At 35.9% G+C, this 22,169-nt stretch overlaps 1 long non-coding RNA gene across 1 annotated transcript; it reads right to left on the bottom strand.

Annotated features, from left to right (window-relative positions):
* Nucleotides 1–19,385: 19,385 nt before the first annotated feature.
* LOC133789501 (uncharacterized) lies at nt 19,386–21,156 on the bottom strand. The gene is made up of 3 exons (XR_009873583.1): nt 20,906–21,156; nt 20,076–20,112; nt 19,386–19,619 (listed from the first exon to the last, which is right to left on the bottom strand). It is a non-coding gene; the product is annotated as an uncharacterized LOC133789501 (long non-coding RNA).
* Nucleotides 21,157–22,169: the final 1,013 nt, after the last annotated feature.

The raw sequence follows: 22,169 nt of genomic DNA, 5'->3' as shown, positions 1-22,169 counted from the left end.
TAGTTATATCTTCATTAGGCGTAGGAGCAGTATGTGCTTAGGACTAACTTTGATTCGTAGAGTTGGAGGTTAACTTTCTCACTTTCCCTTCCACCCTATAACCCACTCCTCTTTGGTAGTCAGATCTCTCCCCGAGTACTTTACTTAGTATCTCGTATTGTTCGACCAGGGACGAATCAACGCCAGATTCATTACCAGACCCATCACTCTGATGTTGAGACTGCCTATTAAGTTGTGACCTCTGAAGCTCCGCCGCCATTTTTTCTTGTATAAAGAAAATATTAGAAACAAAAAACTAAGATAATTTTTTGAATATGAGAACACAATAATATTCATTTACATAATCTTGTTGAGCTGCTTTGTTGACAAAAGTTTTTGTCAAATTTTTCATATAAACATCCCTCCAAGTATCAACAACATGCGCATTTGAATGCTCCTATACAAATGTAAATAAAGTTTTTTAGAATGTGTTATTTTGTAAAATTAAATTAACATCTTCACTTACATATTCGTGACGCTTAGCTGCCAACGATTTTGTGCCTTGTGTTGTTACATACTTAATTTGTTTTCTGTTTGCTTGGTTTTTGGCGGAGCGAGACAAAAATCTTTCGCTAAAAAACAACTCACAAATATCCTTCCATGTCTCCTTAGTGAAATGGTCAGGTGGCTTAAAGAGGACATTCTCCCAATCTTCTGGTCCCGCATAATGATTTTTGAAGTGTCTATGTCTGATGGTCTTTCTCTCATGATATCTTTCGCCCATATCCTTATAGACAGTTTCCAGAACTATCTCAGGTTATGGATGACCGTCTATATTATGGTAATACTGCATTAAGAAAAACACACACACACACACATGATGACTTTGTAAATAATGCCAATAAATGATGTAGAGTATAAGATTTGTAATTTTTTACCCTCATACGATCAAGCACTTGATCCTTAAATTGTTGAGGTAAATCAGCAAAATCCAAGTAATGTCCCGGACACAATATTGTAACTTGAGTGCCCAACATGCGAATAAAAGCTTGGCCCTCCAGCCCAACCACTTTGTTTGTCACAGGATCAAGCTCTAGATCCAATGGTTTACCAACTTTTTTTCTTCATTCTTCAAGAACATTATTACTAGCAAGGCCATGACCATTTCTTCTCGTCGGCGGGGCTTTAAAATTTATTAACAATGAGCAATATTAGTATAGATTTTATATTTCTCTAACAATATATTTTCCAAAAATAATTTTGATATAAAATATTTAACTTGACTAGCAGGATGACGGTACCCTAGAAGGATCTGGCGGGTCTCGACCACCACCATCTTCATCGTGATAGGTTGCTTTATCAGCTGACATTAGACTTCAGTGTAAAAATTATTAGTTAGTAATAAGTATCAAATTAAATTAAAGGTATACTAGTTAATATCACATTCAATTCGTAGACATAATAATTACAAAAAACTTTATTATATTTCAATCTAAAGTTCTGTCACACAAATAGAAAAACTAAACAGAGTAATCACTATCATTTCCATCAGTAATCAGAGACACATTTTTATCTTCACAGCTCAAATATCAATTCATCCTCTGGATCTGCGACTTCCTCATGTTCTGGCATATCACCTTCATCATCACCCTCTTCATCAGCCCCAACATATGCAGCAGGTTGATCAGATTGCATAATCAACTCTCTGAGGTCCATAGTCGACACAAAATTTGATGAGCTTGTTTCATGTACAACATCAATAGCATCATTAACCTCATCATAATTGTACTTAATGTCCCAAATTTGTCGATGATTCACATCTTCTACAACTTTCCAATCACGACCTCTAAGTAGATCATCGAGATAGAAAACTTGCTTAGCTTGGCTAGCAAGTATATACGGCTCATCTTTGTACCATTCACCACTGACATTTATATTAGTGATATTATTTTCAATGATTGTTTTCTTCCTTCTTGGATTTGTATTAAACCATTTGCACTGAAATAATGCCACTAAATATGCACCAGTGAAAGATAGTGTCACTATTTCTTCAAGTGTGCCATAATAATTAAAGCCTTCTATTCCGGCAACAAACACTCCACTATTATGTGTTGTGCGCTTTTTATCTTGGTCATATGTAATAAATCGAACACCATTGACTATACACCCTTGGTAGAAGGTTGCCAAATGATCTGACCCAGATGCTAAAGCTAGCAATTCATCACCATTTTCCAAAGACCTAAGCTTGTGCAAGTCATAAATCTAAATACATAAAACTGTATTAGATTCACAAAAGATATCATTAATAAAATGAAAGTTCAAAATTCAAAGCTACCTTATGAAACCACGAACGAAATTTTTTCCTATGCAAAGGATCACAATCACCATCTGGGTATTTTGGTCTAATCTCTTGTAGGTGTTTGCTGTTAATTAGAATAGGGTTACAATTCTTGATAACAAAAAAACTTATAATAACCACACATGTTTTAATTTAAAAGGGAATAAACTTACTCTAAATAAGCCTCAATTTCAGGAGAATTCTCAAGTATGAACCACTAAGCTATTTCACAAGTGTTATGATTGAGAGGCTTCAAAGTTCCCCTTGTCAGTGGACTACATTGAGATTGGAAGACTGTAAGGCTTCGTGGGATATAAGTTGCATCTTCATTTCGACCAAGACAATTAAATCTTGTTTCAATGTCTTTGAAATACATTGAACAAAAGGTCAAAGCCTCATCTGCAACATAGCCTTCGGCGATCGACCCTTCAGGGCGAGCTTTATTTCCCACGTAATTCTTCAAATTTTTCATGTATATTTCAAAAAGATACATCCACCTCATAAATATCGGGCCACCCAATATAGCTTATTCTGGCATGTAAGACCAAATGAATCATTATGTCAAAAAAAGCTAGAGGAAAAATCAACTTCATCTTGCACAATATTCGAATAAGGTCATTTTGTGCTTCCTCCATTTCTTTAACATTTAAAGTCCTCGAACATATTTGCCTGAAGAAATTGCACAATTTTGTAATGGTGGTCGATATAGATTTTGGGAAAAACTTGTGAACACCGAGTGAAAGTAATCGTTGCATTATCACATGACAATCGTGTGACTTCAACCCAAGAATACTTGTATCATTCTCAGACACCTTTTTCTTCAAATTTGAACAAAAGCCATCTGAAAATCTAACTCCTTTTATAAACTGACAAAATTATTGCCCCTGGGTTGGAGTTAACACATAAGGAGTGTGCAACATCATCAACTTCCCGTCTTAGAGGATATATTGTCTCAACTTCTCCATCAAACTCAGTGTCTCTTCTCATTCGATGAGTACTTGGCAATAATCTTTTGTGACCAACATAAGATGTCTTACCAATCACTCGGATGGAAGTTGTGTCTTCATTACACGTAGGGCAAGCTTTGTATCCCTGACCACTCCATCCAGACAAATTGCTGCAAGCTGGAAAATCATTCACTGTCCACAAAAGGGCTGCCCGCATCTTGACCATCGTGTTGGTCGTACTATCTCTTGTAACAACTCTGTTAACCCACATTTCCTTCAACTCATCTACCAATGGTCTGCGAAATACATCCATGTCCTTACCTTGTGACACGTCGTTGCTGTAGACCTACAACGACGACTTCTTGATCTACAGCAATGACAAAAGTCATCGTTGTAGAGTCTTTTTCTTGTAGTGTAAGAAGGGTCAACATGAAATAATTGTCTTTCATACACAACCAATGTGACAGATTATAGTTTTCCAACACCACATGCCACATGCTGTATGCGAGGTTCATGTTGCCAAATGGATTAAATCCATCGACAGTTAAGCCCAAATGAACATTTCTAGGATCCCTTGAAAAATCGGGATGCTTGACATCAAAGTCCTTCCACGCAGAGTCATCCACCTGGTGTCGCATCACCCCATCATCTTTCGATTTTCCGGTGTGATGCCATATCATGTGTTTCGCTGTAATCCTTGAACTGTATAATCTTTTCAACCAAGGTGTCAACGAAAAGTAACACATCAATTTGTGTGTCACTTTTTTCCCTTTCGTCATTTCGGAAGTAATCCATCTACTACTTCCACATACTGAGCATGTCTCTTTAGATGCATGCTCATTGTAAAATAAGCAGCAATCATACTGACACACATGAATGGACTCGTATCCCAACCCTAATTTTTTTCAATCTCTTTTTCGCCTCGTAGTACAATGATGGAATTTTGTTTTCCTTAGGAAAGACAAGCTTTAACAACTTCAACAATTCATCAAATATGTTGTTAAGCACCTTCTCTCTAACTTTTAGATGCAATAACTTTGCTAAAAAGTTCAGGGATGAAATCCAATCACAACCAGGATACAACGCTGCCTCAATCTCCTCAAATAACTCGTCATAATACTAACTCCCACAGGGATCCCTTTCCACTTCCTCAGTTGTTGGTAAAAGGAAGTCTTCCACAACGTGAATCATCTCATCGTCTTCATTCTCATCAACCACCTCATCAGCAACAATTTATTCCACTTCCTCGTGGCTTGCCACTTAGCCACGAGCTCGCCCTCCATGGTACCCAAGAAGCTTGTGTCGAGGTCGAAATTCTTGGCCCAGATCCTGTACATGGCCATATAAACAGCTCGGTCCTTCCTTTGCTTAAATTCTTTGAGGAGGGGAGCCTTTTCACCCTCCATTATCTCGAAGGTGGCCTTTTTCTCCTTCTCGAGCTTGGCGTTTAGCTTTTCAAGCTCCTCAACCCTGGAGCTCTTCTCCTCGAGCTCTTTGATCCTTGAGTTCCTCTCTTCGAGCTCAACCTCCAGCTTTGACTTGGCAGCTTTAAACTCGTCGGCGAGCTTAAGCTGGAAATTCTTTGACTCCTGAACATAAGACATGCCCGCATGAACCTCGTTGTTCAGCTTGTAATTCAGCTGAGCAACTACAGTGAGAGGCTAGTACACAAACAAATTAAGTCAGAACATGTTCCAAGTAAAACTTAAACAAATAACAAAGGAACAAAAATTACCGAGGAGATGAGCTCGATACTCTTGTCGTAAATGACACTGGAGTCTCGAGCATTGACCAGAAACTGTCACTGAGGAGCCCCAAGAATGCTGAAGCTTTGGCCCACTCGAGATAGGACATCCGAGCCAAGAGTTGCTCCGTGAGTCCCTGTAGCGCTGTCAATGACGTACTCATCAGAATGGGTCAAAATCGACAGCAGGCGTTCCTGAGTGGGAACCGACTTCTTCGGAGTCAGTGCGGTCATTTGAAGGGTTTGGATGGCAGGAGACTTTGAAAGAACAACTTCCGTAGGAACCCCGATCTGGGAGTCAGAGGTAACGACTTGGCTCAGGCCTTGAGGGGTCGGAGGAGGAGGAGTCACCTCGGTCCTTTTGGGGACTTTAGCAGACCGACCGAATTTTTGTGATTCTCTCGGGCGCTTGCTTTGCTTGGCTCCCGAGCGGCTGTTGAGCATGGTTTTGAGGTCAGAGTCCATAGTGCCTGCATAGTCAAATCACATTAGTAAATGAGCTTAAAATGCTAAAGTAAATGTGAAGCAAACATTTAATGGAAACAAATAGATAAGTGAACAGAAAACTAACTGGAACTCTCCCCCGAGCTCGTGCTCGGCAAACAGGTAATCCCCCTATCTTCAAAGGAGGCAGGGGGAGTCCCTTCCCTATACGTGGAAGTTAACCTCAAAAGGTCCCTATAGTTGTTTGTTCCATATTGAACGACTATCCCATTCCAAACTTCATTCAGACTATACATTGTTTGGTATTTCCCCAGCCAGCTATCGAATCTATGGACCCTATCATCTACCCAAGACCATACATGGACATTATCCCTATAATCCGGGAATAGGATCAGGGTGTCGGGTCTATATTTTAGAAGGGAAGGAGTCCACAAGGCCGAGTTGAGGATGACTTTACGTCTATCACTCGAGCTCGAAGCCTCGTCGTTGGCATCATTCCCCGAACACGGACTCCGTTGATGGCGGGCTGGGGATCGAACCCTCGAGCTCGTTGACCTCTACCTCGAAGGGAGTTTGTCAGTAGGGAGTGGTACATGCTCCCACATGGTGTACTTTCGGTAGGCGTTGTCGTCCGTCGACTAGCCCTGCTCTAGAAGGCCGCAGGCTCGAAGCTTATCTTCATGAAGAAGATAAGACAGGGAGCGCCTACCATATGGCAACTGGAGCAGAACTTCCTTGTGCTCCTTCATTGCGTTCGTAGGGGTAGGACGATAATAATTGGCTGAAGAATTGAATACATTACAATTAGTTCGATCCTAAGCGTTAATCGAGCATGAAAGAAAAGAGGGTCATATACTTACGAATTCGTCTGACGAATAGAACTTTGAGGGAGCCAGGCCGTTGTTGCGAAAATTAAGCTACGCAAGTATACGTAATCGCAATTTGTAATAAATCTCGATAAGAACGAGTATCGTCCCACGAAGACTGATTTATCAATTACCAAATAATTAATTTCTAGTTTCTATTTGGCTAATGAAAACTAGATGTGTCAAATTTGAAAATAAGAAAACATAAATAAATGAAAATTGCAAAAATCAAATAATAAAAAGAACACAAGGATTAAATTCACTATGAAACAATTAGGAATCCTAATCTTCTCTACTATCCACTCTATTATTGTTTAATTCAATTACTACTGAAACTCTTCTCACTAAAATGATAGGCATGCAAAAGTGTTAACTATTCGAGTTAAGAGATAGAAAACTCGACCTAATGTGAATTCCCTATATTTCTATGGTCAATTCAAACAATAGGAAGCAATGAATACAGCCCTAAATCACATAAACAAATTTGATACTCTCGTTCTAAATTGAAATCTATGTCTATTCAATTTTAGCATATTCAAATCTTACTTTTCAGATTTTGATTCAAATTCATAAATCATATGTAAAATGTGCGCAGTCAATTACATACACAATAAACACAAATTGAATAGATTTCAGATGAAGAAGAAATAGATAAATGCATTAAATCATAACAGAGTTTCAAGAGAGTCAATTAGAAAACCTAAACAGAATTTAGTTCATAAACATCACTAAGAAATCCATAAATCTAAAATTAACATAAACTAAAAAATAAAAAGAGAAGAAAAGAAACTCTAAATGATAGATCCACTTCTCAGCCTCCTCTCCCAGTCTAGGTCTGCAAAAAGTGCCTTCTTTTCTCTCCTTAATCGTAATTTAAACCTAATTAGCGATTTTTTAAACATGAAAGGACCAAAACACCCTTAATTAAAAATCTGCGTTTTTCTCATTTGTAGACATATCCTGCAGTTGCAGGATGTCATTCATGCGGTCGCAGGAATGCTCTAGAAATGCAAAAACTTCTCTGGAGTTGCGGCCGCAAGACACACTTCCTGCAGTCGCAGGAAGTGCTCCGAAACACAATTTTCCACCAATTTTTGTCATTTTGTCGATTTTTCCACCATGTTTCCACACCTAAGTCACCTAAGCCCTTCGACACCTAAAAATATACAAAAACCAGCGTAAAATAGAACAAAACAAAACAAACACCTAATACTTTACCTGAAAAACACATAGATAAATGAGTCTAAAACTCATTTATCAGCCGTCTGTCCAAAAGAAGGCTAGCTTGAAGGTGGGGGATGGTTGGGCATGTCCTAAAAAATCTTCTTCTCCTTGGGATAGCTTGACAAGTAATAGAAGCCATCTCCTCCTCGAGTGCGGGAAGGGTTACTTTTCAGGCAAAAGAGATACAGGATCTCCCTTGGCGAAGGTCCTTCCCACTTCAGTTCGTGGTACAGTGACCTTAGGGCTGATAAGACCCTGTATGAATTGGTCTGGAGTTGAAAGGGCGCGAGCCCAACAAAATCCAGAGAGTCCTTAAAAAAGGACTTCAGGGCAGTAGAGCCCCTGCCTTCATATGCTCGCGACTGCAGGCCACGAGCTTCAGTTTATTGTCAGGACGACCATCCCCTGGGGCGTAACAGCTTCGCTCATTGGAGGTGGGAGCTTGACATCTCAGCGAGTTGGATAGTCCAAGACCATGAAAGGCCAAGATGTCGAAGATTTTCCCTAGCGAAGAAATCGAGCTCCAGTAATGCTCGACCTAAAAAAATTCCTCCCATGAGGAAGGAATGGCAATTGGCTGCTAGGTAGATGGACGATTTGATGACTCCTCCATCAGCGAGAATACAAGGTCACCTGGCTTGAAGGCAACGATTACTTTGAGTGTAAGGTCAAGAGGGATCGGTCTAAGCTCGGAGTCTGGGTCTGGATAGATAGCGACCCGAAGTTAATTTTTTCCTTTTCCTCTCCTCAACCTCATCGATTTGACGTCAGAAGTGAGCTCGAATATCTTCATGTTCACACCTCACATTATGCTCGCGAATTAGCCGCTGATTTTGGGTGAATGGCGATTCAGGGCTTGGAGTTGTTAGAGAATAGGGAGTTGCGAGCACTGACCCCCATCGTTTTTCAAGATTCTGCGACATCTAGCAAGAAATAAAATGGTGAGGGTCAGGCACACAAGGAATAAAGAATGAAATTCTAGGTGATGCGATCTCAAAGGCTTGAAATCACGGAATAAGCTCGGTCGAGATCGAAATCTCGAAGGAACGAGATAAATTCGAAGGAACCCCCGAGCCATTATAAGGCTCGGGCCTCGAGTGTGTATTTGACGCAGAGAAGGGGAAGTGGGTTCATTTTATGAATCTCGGATTTTCAGGGAGAAAATTGACGGTTACTCAAAAATGTGATAATTTTGGGAAACATGCAATTTAAAACCCTAAGTCAGTACCCTATTTCTTGGTCTACACGGTACATTACCCGTAAGCAAGAAATAACAATAAAAAAGCTACATTCGCATCCTCTGCACTAAATTTGGGTTTGAAACCCATGATCTCAAAAAAAAATTTGAACCCAAAGATTGTGCAGTATCAACTAAACTATGTGGTTGAAATTACTAATTACTACAAATATCCTAGTACAAAATTAGCAAATATGCTCACGGTGCAACAAGGACACAGAAATGTAAAAACAAAAAATATATATAAACACATGGGATCAAGAACAGGAACTTACAAATATGCTCACGTCATATGATCCTTGAAAAATGACGTAAATATGCTCACGTCATATGCTCCTTCAGTCACAGTTTCGCTGTAAATGACGACCTCGTGAGCTCGAGCAGTGTGTAGCCTCGAAGATTCTCTGAGCTTGTGAGGTAAGCTCGCAATAGCAAGGGTTCAACACTTGTATATATTTCCTGATGCATCTCTTGCCCTCAAACAAGATGGTTCGAGCTCGTAATAGACAAATAGTCTCGAAGGTGTCATGGACTCAGTATCTGAGCTAGCTAGTCGGTTACGTGTGAATGTATTTATTGTTATAGAAACCCTATGTTTAAGGGATATTATGTAATTTGTTAACCAATCCCACCTTTTATGGGATGTTACCGTGTATGTGGCAAATAATGCATTAAGTGATATTATATCATTTGAGTTACAAAATATCTTCCCAAAATATGTGGGATTGAATTCTAAAACCTTTCTATAAATAAAGAAGGAAACTCCATTTGTAGATGACCCGAAGTTTTGAGATCTTGAGAAAAAACTCTGGGCAACTATTCTTTGAAAGTTTCCAGAAGACTCTCAAGGGTTAATAAAATAGATTCGTGGACTAGGCAGATTTAATTGCTGAACCACGTAAAAAGATCCGATTTTCATCTTCTTATTTCATTTTCTCTGATATATTCTTGTTTAATTGCTCTTCTTTTTAAGTTGACGAAAAACGGGCGTCAACATATGGTGAATAGAATAAACTAAATTAAGTTAAATAAAAAAACACAAAAAATGGGCATTATATTGGCACCTCACACTATAAAAAAAATGTTTTTATCGGCGACATAAAATCGTTGCTAATAATGACACTATCAATAGACACCCCATTAATTGAAAAAAATTAAATAATTTTGAACACTTTTCCTCAATATTTTTTTGAGATTTTTAAATACACATTTTTTTGTTTTTACTTTTTTACGGTTCCTATTTTTTCTTCTTAAAAAATACGCACTTAAGTTTTCAAAAATACGATTTTCAAAGTTTCATAATTACAAAACTACGATTTTTAGGAAAACAACTTGAAAACAACTCACTGTAAATCAACAAAAAAAACTATATTTATATATTGGAAAAACTAAACATTAACAAAAATAACCTAAAAGCAATAAAAAAAAGACAAAATCGTAAAAAATATAAAAATTTCCTTAAAACTGTAAAATTGAAAGAAAAAAATGTTTGACCGTAAAATCGTAATTTTTTTTTAGCAAAAATGAGTAATTTATGTAAAAATCTCTTTTTTTTGACATTCTTTAATTTCTTTTTTTGTTAATTTCAATAATTTTATTTTATCTTGTTTTCATAATTTTTTATAAAAAAATAATGAATAGTTTTTTTTAAAAAAATCCCACTTGAACAAGTTTTTATATATTTTTTTAGAATTTGAAAAAGAAAAAAATTTGAAAAATATGAGCATAAGTTGAAAAAAAAATATTATATATTAATTTTTAATAAAAATGGAATTCCTTAATCAAATATTCGGGTGAAAATATAATGTAAAAAAAATACAAATTTACAATATATTTTTTTCTGTCGTTTCCTAACATTTAATAATGTCGTTCGTGACATGCAAAATTTTATATATGTATATATATACTTTTTTTACGGAAAAAAAGAAAACAAATACTTTGTTTTATTTGTTCCTTTAAACAAAATTATATTTGTCAAAAAAAATTATATTATTTACACAGCTAAACAATCAAAGTTAAAAAAATATTTTTAAAAATAAAGAGTTTCTTTTTTTTTTTATAGAGAGAAAAAGAAATGTGTTTTTACATATAATAACAATTACGAGAAAGGATAAATATTACTATAAATTATTTTTAAAAATAATAAGGTAGAAAATTATTGAAAACAACCCTGGCTAACATATATGTCACTATGTATATATATTAGGGCTGGGCTAAGACATGGACCATTGTCTTGATCTTCCAACTTAACGAGGTTTGAGCAAACAGTGTTGTACGGCATAGGTACCTATTTTTTCTTTACAGTCCTTTTCTTCTTTAGTTTTCCTTGATCTCAATTATTTGTACGAGTTAATTCATGATCATATTTGAAAATATTGTACATCGATCATTAATCTTTTAGGTCATGTATATATATGCAGTCTTGAATCTTTTGGATCGATATATCATAAGAGATAATCTTTTGACTGTGTTCTTATTGGTTATTTCTTCTAGAACCGTAACTGGAATGGGTTCTTCAATATTCAAGAAACATCTATCTCTTTATTCTAGTTATTATAATATCGCATTTTTATAATAATTATATATATATATATAAAAATAATAGTTTATATTATTCTCTGAGTTTTATTATATTTGATGACTAGCAAAAAGTACTTACTTCAAAATCAAGAATTATGGCCAAATTGTTGATGTTTACTACTGGTGATGAAGAGTATAGAAAAAATATGCGTGTTGAAGTGGCTAAGAAAATTATAAAAGATGCGATGGTGGTTGTAGATGCATCGATTGAGAAAATACATATGAAACTGGATCCTGGTGTTAGAGAAGAATGGAATATGGAGGACAAAATGAAAGCATACACGTAAGTGTATGATATTAATATTCCCTTTTCATTTTCAATGTTTAAAAATAAATGATATGTTATGCTAATATTTTTTTATATAATCTTTATTTTTTTCCATGTTATACAGAACCGTGTACAACCTTTTTGGTATGAAAGAAATAGAAGGTTTATGGTCTTATGTAGTTGATGAGTTTTATGAGAAATATGAGAGCATTTTGACACAAAGGATATCAAACAATGTAAGCTTAATTCGTATGTATAAAAATGAAATCATATATATATATATAAATAGATTAAAATTTCTTCTTTATTCAATATGTAATATTAAGTTTGTTTGTTGGTGCAGGTGATTCTTTCATTGGAAGATATGTTCAGTGAAGAGTTCTTGATGATTGAAGTTGTGAAGCAATGGTCAGAGCTAGAACATTACACAAAATATCTACAGATGATATTTGGATATGTGGAGAAAGTTGCAGAGATGATACATGTGCAAGCAGCTCCTCCATTAACTGATATTTGTAAAACCCAATTCTGTGACAAGGTATATTTATATATATATATGTTCCAATTATATCTTAATTATAAGAAAAAAAATTAATTGATTTTTATTTTTAATTTTTTAATTTTTGATTTCTTTTCAGGTCTGGGATAAATTCCACACTGAAATTGACTTTTCAGTAACTAAGATGGTAAAATAATTCTGGCTACCATTTCTTGTTTTATTTAATATTGTTAATTTATATGTATTTCTAACAAAGAATGATAATATATAATTATGTGTTATACGTACAGAAGGAGTCAGAGGTGTTTAGCAATGAAAATCCATTTCTATTGAAGAAAGATCTGGTCAAATTCTTCAGGGATATGGAGAAAGTATCGAATGAACGATTGCAGATGACTTTTAATATTGTCAAACAGCAGTTGAGCATTGTGTCGCAAAATGATTAAGATTTCATCGGGTTTTATATGGGATTTTGTTTGTTTTTTCTCAAATAAATGTTGAGTAGTAGAGTACTACCTACCCATGGAACATTGCTATTTGTATGAACATATTATTTCTACTGTTTTATGGTTCATGATAATATGTTTTTTTTTTTATGTAATTTGATTTTTTTTTTGTGTGTGTGGATTTAGTATCATAGCAATGTATTGACACGGGTGCAACCTAAAGAGAAATTAGAACAGCATCCGGCCAGTGGGCTTAGTTAGTTTCTGCATCGAATGTCTAAGAGAATATAAATAAATTCAAATAGCTTATTACACAAAAAAAAAAAAAAATAGAATAGCTAGCAAAACTCAAAATTTTTGCCAGCACTTTTTTTTTTTGGCATGTGAAGCACTGACCGGTAAAAGTGATTTTTAATTTAAAGAAAATATTTAACAAAAATAATATTTTGAAGGTAAAAAAATAATTTGCGCGTACCAATTAAGCATAGCATAAAAATTTTGTGGAAAAGGTTCTCTAGGTATCTCTTTAAGTTTGTGGCCGCTGCATAGGAGACCTTTTGTTGCTATTCACTTCTCAATCAGGACCTGCTTGGGCTCTACTATGGTTTTAGTTGAGCGGTCACGATGACATATACGGTAAGAGTGGTTAATTTCATTAATGATGAATTTACGTCTCTAAACATATATATCAACAATATATGTATATATTTTTTATTTGAGATATGAATTTTCATGACCAAATTAACTTAGCCCACAGGCTCTCAGATACGGGGACAATATTTAATTACGTAATTTTTCTATCTTGGTCCATATAATCATATAGACACATAGGTTATAAAGTTTTAATTGTTAGATTTAATTAATAATTAATAAATAATTTCTAATTGACACCAACCAATTAATAATTACTATTTATTAATTATTTACTAAACCTTTAGTTTTTTATTAAGTAAACGTTAAGTTAAATGATCATAAATTAGTTAAGGTTACACAACGTACATGTTTTGTCGCCGCTTCATCGCTAATCCACTTATCCTTCTTCCTGTGGAGCTGCTCGAATGTATCGATCATGCTCAAAAACTGGCCAGTAGATGAGTCGATCTAAAAAAACAAATTATTATAAAACTATAATTCTTATAATATTTTCCTAATCGTAAAGATGTCGGCTATTGTAAGTTAAAGCCAACCGAAAACAGAATCAACAAACAATAACAAAAATCAGTTACAACTTTCCAGCTAAGCTCAGTTTATTCAAAGCCTACTCTAATTGTTTTTAATCAAAACCGACAGTATAAATAAAAGGGAAGAATATTAGAGGAAGACACAGAAAAACTTACGAAGCAATTTTTGAGAGAAGTCCACAATATTCTGCTGCTTGTGATCTGAGAGAGAATTGCTGGGTTTTGGAGAGTGTACCTCAGAAAGAAAGAAAATATAGAATCAGGGGAAAATTTCTGGGAAAATTAAAACTAAGGGAGGGCAAGAAAGATAAACAGAGGGAATCAATCTAAGATTACCAGTCAAAGTTTGTGACTCGGAATCTTACCTGAAAATTGTAATCTGGATCTTGATATTAGTGGATTGACTAAGCTTTCTCTGAGGCAAGCTCAAAGAGGACGTAGCCCCAGTTTTTGTGGTGAACCTCTATAATTCTCTGTTTGCATCTCTCTTCCCTTATTTCCTCTCTTGATAGTATTTTTCCTTTAATTTATGATTAAGTTTTCTTTGGTTGTGTATGTGGTTCTTTTCCGATCTCTCAGATTTGAGTAGAAGTTGTCGAAGGAGAGGTTTCAATTCCATTTCTGCATTTGAAGGGATATTAGGTTAACATTGATTTTTTGATAAAGGGAAAGTTACCTAATAAACAAAATATTAGAATAAGGGAAAGGTCAAAAGTGACATTTGTGGTTTTTTGTTAACTGTGTGTTGAATTGTGTAGGGATAACAGGGTAAAATCCTTACAGTGGTATCAGAGCTAGGTTCGGAGGCTCCAAGATTCAACCACTGGTGACAAAGAAATAGAGCAAGACTGGAGGGAATTGACCCTCAAGGAGTGGATCTTGGTCTTGAAGGGTTTGTGGATGTCCCATTGGATAATCCAACTGATGCTTCCTTAACTCAAACTCAATTTCTATTTGATTGGAGGACGTAGCCCCAAGTTTTTGGTGGTGAACCTCTATAACTCTCTGTTTGCATCTCTCTTCCCTTATTTCCTCCCTTAATAGTATTTTTCCTTTGATTTATGCTTGAATTTTCTTTGGTTGTGTATGTGGTTCTTTTCTGATCTCTGAGATTTGAGTAAAAGTTGTCGAAGGAGAGGTTTCAATTCCATTTCTGCATTTGAAGGGATATTAGGTTAACATTGATTTTTTGATAAAGGGAAAGTTACCTAATAAACAAAATATCAGAATAAGGGGAAGGTCAAAAATGACCTTGTGGTTTTTTGTTAATTGTGTGTTGAATTGTGTAGGGTTAACAGGGTAAAATCCTTACAGTGGTATCAGAGCTAGGTTCGGAGGCTCCAAGATTTAACCACTGGTGACAAAGAAACAAAGCAAGACTAGAGGGAATTGACCATCAAGGAGTGGATCTTGGTCTTGAAGGGTTTGTGGATCTCCCATTGGATAATCTAACTGAAACTTCCTTAACTCAAACTCAATTTCTATTTGATTACTGTAAGATGAGTAATATTAAAGTGGACATTGACAAGTTTGATGGCACTGGTGATTACAGGATTTGGAGAAGAAAAATCAAATTTCTGTTAGCACAACAAAAGTTGCTTTGGGTACTAGAAAAGCCAATTGAAGGACCTGAAAATACAACAAAGATTCAATAAGAAGAATATCTAGAAACAACCACTAGAATTATTATTTTCAATTTGTTTGATTCTATCATTAGACTAGTGGATAAGGAGGAGACACCAGCCAAGATTTGGAAGAACAATTTCATCAGAAATCACTCACCAATAAAATCTTTTTAAAAGAGAGGATTTTTGGGTTCAAGATGAGTCATTCAAAGAATCTTGAACATAATTTGGATGAGTTCCTAAGGATGCATATTGAGTTAGCAAACTCAGGGAAATATGAAGCATTGAGTGATGAAAATCAAGCCATTATTGTAACGCCTCAACTCCAGGGACCGTTACGGTGTGCCATGTAAACAGTGCTAAACTCGCTAATCGAATCATTTGGCCAAAATCGTGTAACTAAGTATGATTAGCGGTTTAGGGATTAAAATTTTTGGTTAAGATGTAACGTTTCACTAGAATGTTTAATATATACATTGGGATCCCGAAAACATAGTTTCAGAATCTATTACAGAAAATATTTACAACAGGCCGTTCTAAGCGGCAAAACGAGGTTCAACCCTAGTTCCACTTAAAACCTCGGCCGTGGTGGACGAGCAGCTGCATATGTACACATCATCACCTAAGCTCTCCAACTCAAGGATGTTCCAGCTTTCTTTTGCCTTTACCTGCACCACATAGCACCCGTGAGCTGAAGCCCAGCAAGAAAACTTAATATGCTCATGAACAGTTATAACATGTCATCAGATCATAAGGCACACGCCTAGCAGAGATAGCCCTATTCGGCAGGCAAATGAGTTCACGTAATGTTGAGTATAACACATCAACCAATGATCATAATAGCCATCCAGGGCTTTTAGCCCCAATATAGAAGAGTGACAGTGGTACAGTCACTAAAGTGGGTTTCGCTCCCAACAGCCTTGTGACGATAGGGTCACCGGGGCTTAAAGATAAGTGATCCTTTCACTAGCTTAGATAGAATAGGTGCATGATGATTAGTCACCAACATAACCTTCCTCATGACCATAGAGTCATAACCCTGGAACATCGTTCCCTAGCCATGTGACAAGTGGTCACCTAGGCCTTAGGCCCTGGCTCTCAGTAACTAGTCTTAGACTAGGCAAGCGCTTATAAGTTCATCGACCTTAGGGTCGGTCTAGCATTAATGTTGTAGAGCCATTCAATGCTGGTATCGATTAGATCTAATCTCCCGACTCTAGAGTTGTAACTATGGACATCGTCCCCTAGCCATGTGACAAATAGTCACCGGGGTCATATACCTTGGCTATAAACATCTGGTCTTAGACCAGGCAAGCGCTTATAAATTCTTCGACTTTAGGGTCGGTCCAGCATTAATGCCATAGAGCCATTCAATGCATGTTCATCGACTTTAGGGTCGGTCCCTGACTAGTCAGTGCCATACACAGGTAAGCCATGCTCCAAACATATATCACATGTTAAATATCCATAAACAAGGTATTCAACATGCTTACTAAATAGGTACTAGTACAATTAGGATCATGCATAAACACAGAGGCTCAAGCTCCGAACGATAACATACTCAGTTTACAAAGCATGTCCTAATCACATGTTTCTCAAGCATCATATGCATAATATTCAACAATCCAACATGCACCAATAATAGCCATGCATGTCACATTTAATAATCTACCAACATGCATCAAGAATAGCCATGCATGTCATACTTAATAATTAACCAACATGCATCAAGAATAGCCATGCATGTCATCCATATACACAGGGTGCAGTTTTCTTACCATTGGTCCAAGCACAGGTTACCAACAAGCGAGCAACAAGCACGGTCCTGATTCCAAGCCTCTAGTGATAACCTAGTCACAACCACAAATGGTGATCCAATGAGTTCAAGTTCTAAAACCAATCCCAGAACCAAGACCTAGCCTCCGAGACATCAAATGCCACCAATCCGGGTAGTAGGAATGATCCCGAGGCCTAAGGTTTGAGTTCCCATGACTAAAAACCCATTTTGGTCACTTTTCCTCTTTTGAGCCGCGGCCCCAACCCTTAGAGCCGCAGCCCCACTCAAGTCAGGCCCAAAAATGCCCTCTGACAGCAATTAGAGCCTCAGCTCTACCCCATAGAGCCGCAGCTCAAATAGCCCATCAGCACCAAAATAGCAACTTCTTCAAGCTTGAGCCGCAGCGCCTAAGAACAGAGCCGCGGCTCAACCTCGAACCCAGCCAAAAATCCTCCATTTCTTCATCTAAAATCCTTTCATAAACATAACCAAACATCTCCATACTCAAAAATCAAAGTTCCCAAACATCCCCATGATCCAAAACCCATAAAACCCAAGTCTCAAATCACCCAAAAACACATTAAAACACAAAATCCAATTCAAGCTTAAAAACTTTAAAAACTTAGAACTTAAAACTTGAATTACCTCCAATTGAGTTGTTTCCAACTAAATCCTCCGGCTAATAAGCTTCTAATCTTTCCTAGGATCGCTATGCTTCGATCCTCGCTTGAATCCGAGTCCTAGAACTCAAGTTTCCTTCGAAAATGCGATCGGGAGACGAAAGTGGAACTTAGAGGGAGAGAGAACGTACAGAACGTTCTTTTTTATTCTTTTAAAAGGTTACTTCAAGCTTAAGTAGCCTCAACCAAATCCTAATGCTCGGGGTCCCGAAAACACCCCCGGGGACAAAATAGTCAAAACCTCCAGAATTTCCCCCTGATCTTACTAACTCCCAATTTATCACCAAATATTAATTCCCATTACCCAATAACCCGGTAATGCTCTAAATACCCCTTGACTTACTCCAAGTCAAGCTTAAATCCCGTTGTGACTTTCCCACTAGCTTACCTCCTAGGATCGTCTTGTGCTGGGTAACCCTGGCATAACCAAATAATAACAAAGCACCACGCCCATTTCACATATATGCCAAAAATGCCCGAAATGGCCGAAATATGAAAATCACCCAATTCATCACAAATGGGTTCACATGCATATTTAATACACCTAAACATGCATATTATCATTAAATAACACAATAAAGCAATTGTGGCCCTCCCGGCCTCCTAATCAAGGTCCTAAACCTTATTAGGAAATTTGGGGCATTACAATTATAATTCTCAACTCACTGCCAGAGCCATACCGAGAGGTGAAAACAGCCATTAAATATGGTAGAACAAAGATAACACCGGAAGAGGTCATTTTTTCCCTCAAGTATAAATACTTAGAGATGAAGAATGACAAACTAGGAAACACTCATGGGGAGCTAAATATGAGCCATGGGAAACAAACTCAAAAGAAACCTTGGCATATGAGAGGCAGAAGTCAGAGTAGAGGACATTACAAAGGAAATTACAATTTGAGACAGGAAGGTCTAGCTCAAAGGGTCCAAGTGACCATAAGGGATGCTATCACTGTGGCAAGCCTGGGCATTTCAAGAGGGACTGTTATCTACTGAACAGAAAGAATAAAAACAAGGCAGAAGAGCAAGAATTCAACTTTCAGAAAACAAATCAACAATCAGCCAACTATAGTGATGGCTATGATAGTGCAGAAGTGTACATGGCTGCCACATCTTTAAGAGATGAATGAATATTAGATTTTGGCTGTACATTTCATATGACTAACAACAAATGTTTACTTACTGATTTCAGGGAATCTGAAGGAGGAAAATTCATACTTGCCAATAACCAAACCTGTGAATTGAAGGCTTGTGTAATGCCCTAAACTCCAGGGACCGTTATGGTGTGCCTTTTAAACAGTGCTAATGTAACGACCTCCTTTCTTAACATACATATATAGTGTAAAAACAAATTTTAACCTAAATATGACAATACTGAAATTCTGAAATTTACAAAAAACTTTATTAAACAATACATAAATAATGTTTATAACCTCAAACCACATAATACTCACAACTAAATAAAAACTTTATCTTACATACAAATCTTAATACTTTTATAAATCATTTTCGTGGCGTAACTACACCTTAATGTAGAAATGAAAATGTATCCAACTGATAAATTGAAAAGCTTTATGTAAATTACAAAGTTCATGAAATACTTTTAAAGCTTTAAGTAAGTGATAAAGTTCACAAAATACTTTTAATGAAATATAATAAAACCAAGTTTCTTGTTTATTTATAAAATAGCATAGCAGAACTCCACTCCCTTCAGGTCAGCCCCATATGTACAGTCATGTTGGCTCCACGTATACTCATCAACGATTTATATTTGGGGCCTCTTACCTACAATACAAAACATTAACTGATGAGCTAAGGCTCAGTAAGTAGAATAACTACCTCATATGCATTAAAATAAACGTGCAACATGCTATGTATTCTCTTTCTTTCTTTCACTTTCCTTTCTTTTGGGCCCTAGAGGATGCTGCTGCCGGCATTACATAGGGAATCACATTCCCACCTGAACATAAACATGATAATAGGGAATTTCCCTCATAAACATTCATCATATAGGGACGTACATCTCCTTCCTTACATTTTTGGGACTTAGGTCTCCCAAGCAGCACCTCTACTTTAACGTTTTCAATAACTTGTCTGTGAACATTAAGCGTGCTTATGCATAATATAACATTCTTGAAAATAACTTATGCATAAGAACAATATGACAGATTAACATATAAAGCATATAAATGCACATAAGACACATAAAATACTTGTATTGTAGATGAGGATTCTACTTACCTTGCGTCTTGATAAAACAACCGAAATTGTTAGCTTCCTGGTAAAAACACAAACTATTAACTTACATAAAATCTACATGATGTAATTTTAGTTTATAATTGTTGTTATTCTATTTTTCTCTTCTTCTTATTTTATTGTTTATTTTATGTCCAGGCATATGGTCATACTATAATTGTCCATGGCAAGATCCTGGTCTAAAAGTCGTGGTCATGGTCATGGTCATACGGAAATGTCCAGGTCATAGTATCAGTCCATAATAATAGGGAATAAGGTCATATAATAAAAATCCAAATAGTCCAAAGTGTGACCATAGCCTATATAAGTTTAGTATTATAAAGATACATAACAAAAATAGTTTATATTTCAATTTTGGCATTTGTAAAATATGACGACATGGTAAAATAATCCATATATAAATTTTAGCATTTTAATGGCATAGTAAAGTAATCTATATAAATTTTGGCATTATAATGGCATGGTAACATAATCCATATATAAATTTGGCATTATAGTAAAATAATCTATATATAAATTTTTTTTGTATTATAACGGCATAGTAAAATAATCTATATATAACTTTTGGCATTATAACGTCATAGTAAAATAATCTATATATAAATTTTGGCATTATAACGGCATAGTAAAATAATCTATATATAAATTTTAGCATTATAACGGCATAGTAAATTAATCTATATATAAATTTTTGCATTATAACGGCATAGTAAAATAATCTATATATAACTTTTGGCATTATAACGGCATAGTAAAATAATCTATACATATATAATAACTAAATAACTGAAAATAAAGGCTCGGGAAGAGCTTACCTAAAAGGTTTTCGTAGGCTAGCGTTATGGACAGAACTTCGCCTAGATCTCCGAGGTTTAGAACTTTAGAAGGATGTTAAGAAGATTTTTGGGTATAGTAAGAGAAAGGAAAATGAGGTTTTTGTGATTTCAAGATGAGTTTTGGAAGGGCTATTTATAGGAAAAACTTGGGATACTATTCTAATAAAATATTAAAAATAATAAGCATAGTGGAATAATAACATATTCAAAATATCAAGCATAGTAATTTGCTTAAGTCATCAATGTGTCATTACTGCATCAACATGTGGAACCCATGGGGTGGACCCCGCTGTGGGACCCATGTGGACCCTACTGTGGGACCCTTGCGGACCCCACTGTGGGACCCAGTATGAATAGTACCCGGTGAATAGTAAAAAAATGAAAATTTCCCAATCTTCTTATATTACTTAGTCCAGCATTTTTGACTCACAAACTTTTCTGAAAAAGTTTCTCTAACACCCATAAATTAATTATTCCCATCTGTTGGTTACTTTAACAACTTAGAATTGTTAAAATCCCATAATAGAAAACAACTACACCCCCAACGGTCATGAACACTATTCACCAACGGTCATAAACGGCTAGTTTTTGCCCTATAAATACTTGTTCCTTCAACCATTTATTTGCACAACTTCTTCATCTCTTAACCTTCTAGATAAAATTCATCATCAAAACATGAATTTCTCTTTATTTTTCATAACTTTAGTGATTGTTTGCTTGTATTTAGCATCATTCTATGGGTATTATACTAATGAAATGCCCATGAATGTTATAGTTGCATATTCATTAGTTATTCTTCCACTTTACTTAATAGCTCTAACATTCGGTTAGCATTGTAATGCACTAAAAAATGAATAAAAAAAATATTTTCTCTTATCTTTCATAATTGTTATAATTTGTAAAAAGAAAATGGGAGTTACAGCTAAACTCGCTAATCGAGTCATTTGGCCATAATCGTGTAACTAGTATGATTAGAGGTTTAGGGTTAAATTTTTTTGTTAAGATATAACGTTTCATTAAAACATTTACCATATACATTCGGATCCCAAAAATATAATTTAAAGGTTAATTACAACAAAATATTTATAACCAACTGTTCTAAGCGGCAAAATAGGGTTTAACCCTAGTTCCTCTTTCAACCCTCGGCCGTGGCGGTCGAACAGCTGCATATGTACACATCGCCACCTAAGCTCTTCAACTCAAGGATGGTCCAGCTTTCTTTTGCCTTTACCTGCACCACATA

The sequence above is a fragment of the Humulus lupulus genome, chromosome 7, assembly GCF_963169125.1.
Source record: "Humulus lupulus chromosome 7, drHumLupu1.1, whole genome shotgun sequence".
Lineage (NCBI taxonomy): Eukaryota > Viridiplantae > Streptophyta > Magnoliopsida > Rosales > Cannabaceae > Humulus > Humulus lupulus.
The sequence above is the reverse complement of the archived record's forward strand: the minus strand, read 5'-3'. Positions and strand labels throughout refer to the sequence as shown.